Consider the following 9,511-nt stretch of genomic DNA (forward strand, 5'->3'; position numbering starts at 1 on the left):
GGTGGGGCGTGCAGGTGAACAGCAGCGTTGCCACGGGTTGGGGGGGAACATGACCCCCAACAGATCACTGGAGTCAGAGGAGGTCTCTGCTGGAGAATGTACATGGGTTATCGCTGGGATTTTAAAGTTACCACGGGAGGTATAGAAACGGGTGCAACATGTAGGCAACAAGTTTTCTTTTGACAGAGTATCAAATGATAAGGTATAAACATGTAATTGGATTGGTACACAAATTGCCAAGTGCTCTGTTTTTCTATACCTTGATGAACATTCAAAGTGGAATCTCTAGAAAAGCATTCAGTGTAAATAATTAGGCTTTAGGATCAAAGTGTTACAACACAGCACAACAAATTTTTCTCAATATTGCCTATGGCAGCAGAAATCTATATTTAAATGTATTTCAGGAACGTGTCCATTTGTTTTAGGTAGCTAACTGCTAGTTTAAAGTAGATGAGAATATAAAATATTCCAATACCTTGAAATATATACAAAAGTCAAATAAGGGACTGGGTGGCTCAGTGGTTGAGTGTCTGCCTTTGGCTTGATCCCAGGGTCCTGGGATCGAGTCCCACATCCAGCTCCCTTCAGGGAGCCTGCTTCTCCCTCTGCCTATGTCTCTGCCTCTCTCTGTCTCTCATGAATAAATAAAATCTTAAAAAAAAAAAAGTCAAATAAAACATTTGCCAAGCTCTACATGAAAATAACAGAGTCGAGTTCAGCTGCTTTTCAAAAGATCCGTATTATGTTTGGATGCTGCCCTTTCTGCTACTCTGGTATTTGAGGGCTGAGGGGATATTTGTTATTGCAGACTTACCTCTGTGTGCCCATAGGCCTGTAATACCTAAATGGTCTTCACACTTTTCTAGTTGGTTAGTCCTAGGGTTTTTCCTAGTTATATCATTTTTTTTTTCTAAGTCCTAGTCTTGTGTTATAAAACTTGCCTATTTGTTTGATGTTTTAAAAAATTTGAAAGGGGGAGAAAAGGCAGGTTACGTATCCATGAATCAGACATGGCAATAAAACCTCAGTTATTGGAGAGGCTGTTGAGAGGGAGTTGTTGATTGAATGGGAAATGAGAAATGAGGGGCGGGAGGATATGGTGATACTGTTGGAACTTTGCATACTATTTCTTCCTAAATGGTGAGGAGTTCAGAACAGGCACTCAGGCTTAGTTTTGGCCGAAAGACATTAGAAGTATTTTTCTTAGGCAGTGTTTATATGAGGAGCCTCTTAACACTTTCTCATAAACTCTCAGGGATTGCCTCCTAGTGCTTTAGAGGCAAGGTACTTGTCACTAAACTATTATCTTAAATCTTGCTTTAGTATATTTTATATGGCTCTAATGGAACTTAACAATCAGAATATGTACTATTAGTTATTTTTTATTTTTTATTTTTTATTTTTTTTTTTGCTAGTTTGTTTAAGATTTTATTTATTTATTCATGAAAGAGAGAGAGGCAGAGACACAGGCAAAGGGAGAAGCAGGCTCCACGCAGGGAGCCCGATGTGGGACTTGATCCTGGGACTCCAGAATCACACCCTGGGCAGAAGGCAGGCACTAACCGCTGAGCCACCCAGGAGTCCCTATTAGTTATTTTTTAAAGACAAGAAACAAGTGTGGGCTATGTGATTCCTTCCATTAGTTGTTTACATTTGAGCTTGTGTCCACTGGAAAAAAACTATTAACTGTTGCCTGAGTAAGATCTGTATTTTATTTATCTATTTATTAATTATTATTATTTTAACTCAAAGACACTCTGGAAATAGAGGCAATCCTTGGCTGGTATAGCAGCTCCTCTATCTCACCTAGAACCTAATCTCCTCTCTTTCTTTCTGCTCTCCTCAGTGTGTAGCTTCCGTCTTCCAGGTAACCTCATGATTAGAAGATGATGGCTGAAGTTCTGATCATCACACCCACATTCTAGATAGGAACACAGAGGAAAGGGAGAAGAGCACCGGGTAGCTGAGTAAGATTTAACAACGTCCACTTAGGTTTTATGGTAGATTGTCTGTAAAGATGGCTGCCAGTAATTCTTGCTCATGCCCCTTTTCCCATCAAGGAGTGGAATTTATTTCTTTTCTTTGTGAGTCAGGGTTGGCCCTGTGACTTGCTTTGACCAGTAGAATGCATTGGAAGGCTTTACTAGGTCTTGCTACTTCTGTTTTGCCCTCTTGGCTTCAGGCTGCCATGTAAAGAGGCTTGCACGAGACTACTGAATAATGAACAACCATGTAAGGAGAGGTCTAGCCGGTCCCCAGCTATTCCAGCTACCTCAGGTGAGGTATCAGTCATGTGTGTGAAGCCATCTTGGATGTGCCAGGCCTCAGCTGCACACCAGTAGGCACCACATGGAACACAAGAACCACCCAGGTAAGCCCTGTCAACTTACAGAATTGTCAAGGCAAATCAGTGCTGAATTGGGCTGAAAGACAATCAGTTGGCCCTTGCCTCCAAATGCCAGGATGTCCAAAAAGTAGGTTCATTAGTGGTGTCCTTGGGTGCACTGGACGTGGTAGAAATTCACATAGCATCCCAGCAAGCCTGGGATGGTTACCTGCATACTTGGCATTGATGGGATTGGGGCACCCACACAGGCTGGGCTCCTGGGTTCAACTTCAGCTCTTCTCTGCTCTGAAGCTTCTGTGCCTGCACCCCTCAGGTGGCCACTGAACCCTCGAGGCACACTTGTGAGCTCACAGCTCCCTGCTGCTGTCAGGTCACTTAGCTCTTGTTCTCAGAGTGGAAGCCTGATTGGATCAGATCACTTTGCAACCAGGCCACAGTGAGGTGATTGCTCTGCTTTGGATTCGCTGCACATCCCTTACCTCTTATTGCCTTTCCTAGTCAGCCCTGCCAGGAGAGGGACATGGTCCTTGAGCTCTGAGGACACTGGATCAAGTTATGGCTATACCCCTTTCTGGCTATGTGACTCTGAGCAGGCTTGATCGCTTTTTGCATCAGTTTTCTCATCTGTAAAGTGGGACTAGGGATGCCTACTTCATAAGGTTATGGTGAAGATCAAGGCTAGAGTGCCTGTAAGCACACAGTGTGTGGACAGTAACTGACCACAGTGACCATGACTATTTGTGTTTTATTGTAACTTACACAGCAGCTAGGTGCGCCCTTTGTGGAATCCATGATCTTGAAAAGTCAGCTGTCAGCCCAGTAATACTTTCCCACAGATGTGTGTCATAAAATGAGAATTTTTTCCCATGGAAGTTTATTTTCTACTATGTTACTACATTTAAAGTTTCTTTTAGGGCAGCCCGGGTGGCTCAGCGGTTTAGTGCCGCCTTCAGCCCAGGGCGTGATCCTGGAGTTCCAGGATCGAGTCCCACATCGGGCTCCCTGCATGGAGCCTGCTTCTCCCTCTGCCTGTGTCTCTGCCTCTCTCTCTCTCTCTGTGTCTCTCATGAATAAATAAATAAAATCTTAAAAATAAAAAGTTTCTTTTAAAATATTGCAAAACTTTTTTTTCAAAATCATGAATTGAGAGGAACATTATCTGATAATATACTTAACAATAACCAAAAGTCTTTGCATATCGTATACCCCTGGTTTTGCTCTGTCTCTGGGGTAGGTGGGGAGGTTGAAAGTGTGAGGTGTTCCTCTGCGTTCTGTGTCACACAGTCTCCCAGCACAGCTTTTGGGTGGGACTTACACTGCTCCCCTGGGACAAAGACGACTGAAGAGAAAAACCAGGGACATCTGAGTGCTTTTGAAGACACACTTTTGATTTGTTCTAGGCTGTACCTTAACCCAATGTACATATGAGCTTCCATACAGGGAGGGCTTAAAAATCTTGTAAAGTGGATTCTCTCATAATTGCTTATTTAATAGCTATGACCAGGGATGAGGCACTTTGTTGATGCATTTATTTGATATTTTTTTAGAGGTGTTTATAGTGAGGACAGGTTTGCCATTCTGTTTATGATGTACCTTTACAATTACTTCCTGTGGTATATATTACTTCCATAAAACCAAATTCCTGGGGATGCCTGGGCAGCTCAGCGGTTGAGCATCTGCCTTTGGCTCAAGGTGTGATCCCAAGGTCGTGGGATCGAGTCCCACATCAGGCTCCTTGCATGGAGCCTGCTTTTCCCTCTGCCAATAAAATAAAAATAAAATCTGAAAATAAAACCTTAAAAAAAAAAAAAAAGACAAATTCCCCAAAGGGGACTTTTTGACCTTCTTAGACTGTAAAGCACTATAGAGATGTAGGCATGCCTATAATTCTTTATGTTGGACACACCCTAACTTGGTTGTAACATTTCTTAAAAAAAAAAAAAAGATTTTATTTATTTATTCATGAGGGGGAGAGATAGAGGCAGAGACACAGGCAGAGGGAGAAGCAGGCTCCATGCAGGGAGCCTGATGTGGGACTCAATCCCAGGACCCTGAGATCAAGCCTTGAGCCGAAGGCAGATGCTCAACCACTAAGCCATCCAGGTGTCCCGGTTGTGACATTTCTTTTTGTAACCCTGGAGGGCCAAGGGAGTGCCGTATGTAGAAAGCAACGATTGATTTCGTGAGCTTCAGCCTGACACAGGATTTATAACTACTGGTCCGAGTACACACTCACAGGGTGCCTGGGTGGCTCAGGCAGTTAAGTGTCTGCCTTAGGCTCAGGTCATGATCCTAGGGTCCTAGGATTGAGCCCTGCATCTGCTCCCACCTCAGTGGGGAGTCTGCTTCTCCTTCTCCCTGCTCATGTTCTCTCTCTATATCTCTGTGTCTCTCAAATAAATAAAATCTTAAGAAAAAAAAAGAAGTATACACTCACATCTCAGTGTCTGCCAATCAGAGGCAAGAGGAGGGATGCTTTTCCCCAAAAATAAATTTTTACTTATTTATAAACTAATCTACTTTTATCAAGTTCAGATAGGACAAGAGGGTATGAGACCTTCCTCCCATTCTCCAGAGATAGGCAGCCACTGCTAAGAGTCTCTTATCCTCCTCCTAGCAATTTTCTGTATGTTAACAAACGTGTACTCACATGATTTGCTTCTCTCTCTCTCTCTCTCTTTTTTTTTCAAAGATTTTATTTATTTATTTGAGGGAGAGATAGCATGAGCTGAGCAGGAGCCGTAGAGGGAGAGGGAAAAGCAGACTCCCCACTGAGCCAGGAGCCTGACCCAGGGCTTGATCCCAGAACCCCGGGATCATGACCTGAGCCAAACGCAGCTGCTTAACTGACTGAGCTACTTAGGTACCCCTTGTGTGGTTTGCTTCTATTTCAACACAAATGGTTTCATACCGTATGTGTTGTAATAGCGTCTTTACATATCTCTAGGGTTGGAATGAATTTCCATTGCAGCATCTATACTCCATTTTATTCTTTTTAACTGCTCCAGAGCATCTCCTTGAATGGCAGGACCAGGATCGACCGATCCCAAGTGATGATCATTTCTAAATAGGTTGTATCTAAAACTAAACACTTTGGGGCAGCCCGGGTGGCTCAGTGGTTTAGCGCCTGCCTTCGGCCCAGGGTATGATCCTGGAGTCCCTGGATCGAGTACCATGTCAGGCTCCCTGCATGGAGCCTACTTCTCCCTCTGTCTCTGCCTCTCTCTCTCTCTCTCTCTATGTCTCTCATGAATAAATAAATAAAGCTTAAAAAAAATAAAACTAAACACTTTACTAGACTTTTTCAGAATTATTAAACCAATTTTTAATAAATTTTATATTTTAGAACAGTTTCGGATTTACAGCAAAACCAAGCAGAAAGTACAGAGAGGGATCCCTGGGTGGCACAACGGTTTGGCGCCTGCCTTTGGCCCAGGGCGCGATCCTGGAGACCCGGGATCGAATCCCACATCGGGCTCCCGGTGCATGGAGCCTGCTTCTCCCTCTGCCTGTGTCTCTGCCTCTCTCTCTCTCTCTGTGTGACTATCATAAAAAAAAAAAAAAAAAGTACAGAGAATTCCCATATACCTTCTGCCTCTACATATGCCCAGCCTCCCCGATCTACACAGAGAATGGGACATTTGTTACAACCCATGAACCTACACTGACACATCATTATCATCAAAAGTTGATAGTTTACATTAGAGTTCATTCTTAGTGTTGTATACTGTATGGGTTTTGACAAGTATAATGACATGTACCCACCACTGTAGTGTTAGAGTAGTTGCACTGCTCTAAAAATCCTCGGTGCTTCATCTGTTCATTTCTGCTGCCCCCTGACCCCTGGCCATCACTGATCATTTTATTCTTTTTCCTAATTTTGCCTTTTCCAGAATGTTCTATTGCTGGAATCATGCAGTATGTAGCCTTTTCAGTTTAGCTTTTTTTTTTTCACTTAATAATACACATTCAAGTTTTGTCCAGGTCACTTCATGGCTTGATAGTTCCTTTCTCTTTTGTGCTGAATAATATTCCATTGTGGGGATGTACCACAGTTTATGCATCCATTCACCTACTGAAGGGCATCTTGGTTGCTTCCAAGTTTAGGCAGTCATGAGTAAAGCTTCTATAAACATCGTTGCGCAGGTTTTTGTGTGGGCATAAGTTTTCAACTCATTTGGGAAAATACCAAGGAGTGTGATCACTGGATCATATGCTAAGAGTATATTTAGTTTTGTAAGAAACTGCCAAACTGTCTTCCGAAGTAGCTGCACCAGGTTGCATTCCGGCCAGCAGTGAATGAGAGGTCCTGTTGCTCCACATCCTTGCCAACATTTGGTGTTGTCAGTATTTTGGATTTTGGTCATTCTAATAAGGATATAGCAGTATCTCGTTGTTGTTTTAATTTGCAATTCCCTAAAGACATATGATGTTGAACATCTTTTCATATGCTTATTTGCTATTTTTATATCTTTTTTGGTGAGGTGTCTGTTCAGATCTATTGCTTTTCTTTTTTTTAAAAAGATTTTATCTAGATTATTTATCCATGAGAGACACAGAGAGAGAGAGCCAGAGTCATAGGCAGAGGGAGAAGCAGGCTCCTTGCAGGGAGCCGGATGTGGGGTCCCGTGATCACGTCCTGAGCCGAAGGCAGCTGCCTTAACTGCCGAGCCACGGAGGCATCCCTTATTGCTTATTTTTTAATCAAGTTTTCAGTTTTCTTATTGTCCAGTTTTAAGAGTTCCTTTAAAAAAATTTTTTTTGTTTATGTATGGGAAAGAGAAAGAGAGAGTGCATGCATGAGTACAGGATAGGGGAGGAGCAGAGGGAGAGGGAGAAGCAGACACCCTGCTACTGATCAGAGAGCCCAATGGGGGGCTCAATCCCAGAACCCCAGGATCAATACCTGAGCCAAAGGCAGATGTTTGACCGATTGAGCCACCCAGTGTCCCTAAGAGTTCTGTATCAGATACACCTCTGTATCAGATATACCTTTGGCAAATATTTTCTCCCAGTTTGTGTCTTCTTATTCTCTTGACTTGATTTTCTTTTCTTTTTCTTTTTTTTTTTTTGAAGATTTACTTATTTATTTGACAGAGAGCACAGACAGGAGGAGAGGCAGAGGGAGAGGGAAAAGCAGGCTCCTCAGTAAGCAGGGAGCCTGATGTGGGGCTCAATCTCAAGATCTTGGGAACATGATCTGAGCCGAAGGCAGACACTTAACCAACTGAGCCGCCCAGGCACCCTGACTTGATTTTTTCTAATTACTGAAAAAAAAAAAAATCATGCCCATATGGCAAGTCTAACAAAGCAAAGATATATTAAGAAAAATGCAATAATCCTCTCTTTCCCATGGTTGCACCCTTTGAGACAACTAATCTGAATTATTTGATTTGTAACCTTCTGTATTTTTCTCTCTGCTCAAATGCTTGTGTGTGTGTAAATGTATATGCATTTTTTCTTTTTCTTTTTTCTTTTTTTAATTTTTATTTATTTATGATAGTCACAGAGAGAGAGAGAGAGAGGCAGAGACACAGGCAGAGGGAGAAGCAGGCTCCATGCACCCGGAGCCCGATGTGGGATTCGATCCCGGGTCTCCAGGATCGCGCCCTGGGCCAAAGGCAGGCGCCAAACCGCTGCGCCACCCAGGGATCCCTTCTTTTTCTTTTTGTTTAAAACTAAGCTTCTTTATATATATCCATAACTTTTTTTTTTTTTTTTTTTTTAAAGCAGAGGGCACCTGGGTGGCTCAGTAGATTAAGTATTTGCCTTTGGCTCAGGTCATAACCTCAGGGTCCTGCAGTCGAGCCTACATCAGGCTCCCCTGCTCAGCAGAGTCTGCTTCTCCCTCTCCCTCTGCCTCTCCCCACCCCCACCCAACTTGAGACTCAAACTCATACCTTGAGATCAAGAGTCACATGTTTATTGATTGAGCCAGCCAGTCATTCCCATAATTTTCTTTCTTTCTTTCTTTCTTTCTTTCTTTCTTTCTTTCTTTCTTTCTTTCTTTCTTTCTTTCTTTCTTTCTTTCTTTCTTTCTTTCTTTCTTTCTTTTTCTTTCTTCCTTCCTTTCTTCCTTCCTTCCTTCCTTCCTTCCTTTCTCTTCCTTCCTTCCTCTTTCTTTCTTTCTTTCTTTCTTTCTTTCTTTCTTTCTTTCTTTCTTTCTTTCTTTCTTCTTTCTTTCACTTTATTTATTTATTCATGAGAGACACACAGAGAGGCAGAGATGCCAAGGAAGAAGTAGGCATCATACAGGGAGCCTGGTGCAGGACTCAATCCAGGATCCTGAGAACATGCCCTGGGCCAAAGGCAGACACTCAACTGCTGAGCCACCCAGGTGTCCCTATAATTTTCTTTTATATACTTCCTCTAAACAATACATCACTGGTAGATTTCTAGGCAAATATGTATAAATGTAACTTGTTCTTTTTCATGGCTGTGCAATAATCCTTGGTACAGATATTATAATCAGGTCAAGTGCTCCTTAATTGTGGATATTTAGGATGTTTCCAAATTTATTTTCCTGTTCTATTTTTTTTTAATATTTTATTTATTTATGACAGATACAGAGAGAGAGAGGCAGAGACACAGGCAGAGGGAGAAGCAGGCTCCATGCACCGGGAGCCCGATGTGGGATTCGATCCCGGGTCTCCAGGATCACGCCCTGGGTCAAAGGCAGGCGCCAAACCGCTGCGCCACCCAGGGATCCCTTTCCTTTTCTATTTTAAACAATGATGATACTTTTATTCTTGTACGACAGATCTCTCAAAGTGAGACTCCTGGATCAAAGGTTATATTATTTCTAATTTTAATGGAAATTGCCAAATTATTTTCCAAAAGATTGTAATGATTCATACTCCCACCAGCAATGTAAGAGGTGCACATTTCCCCACATTCTCATCAGTGCTGTTAGTGGTCTTTAAAATGTTTACCCATCTGTTAATATTGTTTGTTTCTTTTAAAAAAAGATTTTATTTCTTTATTTGAGAGAGAGAGAGAGAGAGAATGAGTCGGGGGTGGGGAGGGGCAGAGGGAGGGAGAGAAGCAGACTCTGCTGAGCAGGGAGCCCGATGCAGGCTTGATCCCAGGACCCTGAGGTTATGATCTGAGCCAAAGGCAAATATTTAATCTACTGAGCCACCCAGGTGCCCTCTGCTAGTATTG

This window comes from Canis lupus, chromosome 7 (genome assembly GCF_011100685.1).
Source record: "Canis lupus familiaris isolate Mischka breed German Shepherd chromosome 7, alternate assembly UU_Cfam_GSD_1.0, whole genome shotgun sequence".
NCBI lineage: Eukaryota > Metazoa > Chordata > Mammalia > Carnivora > Canidae > Canis > Canis lupus.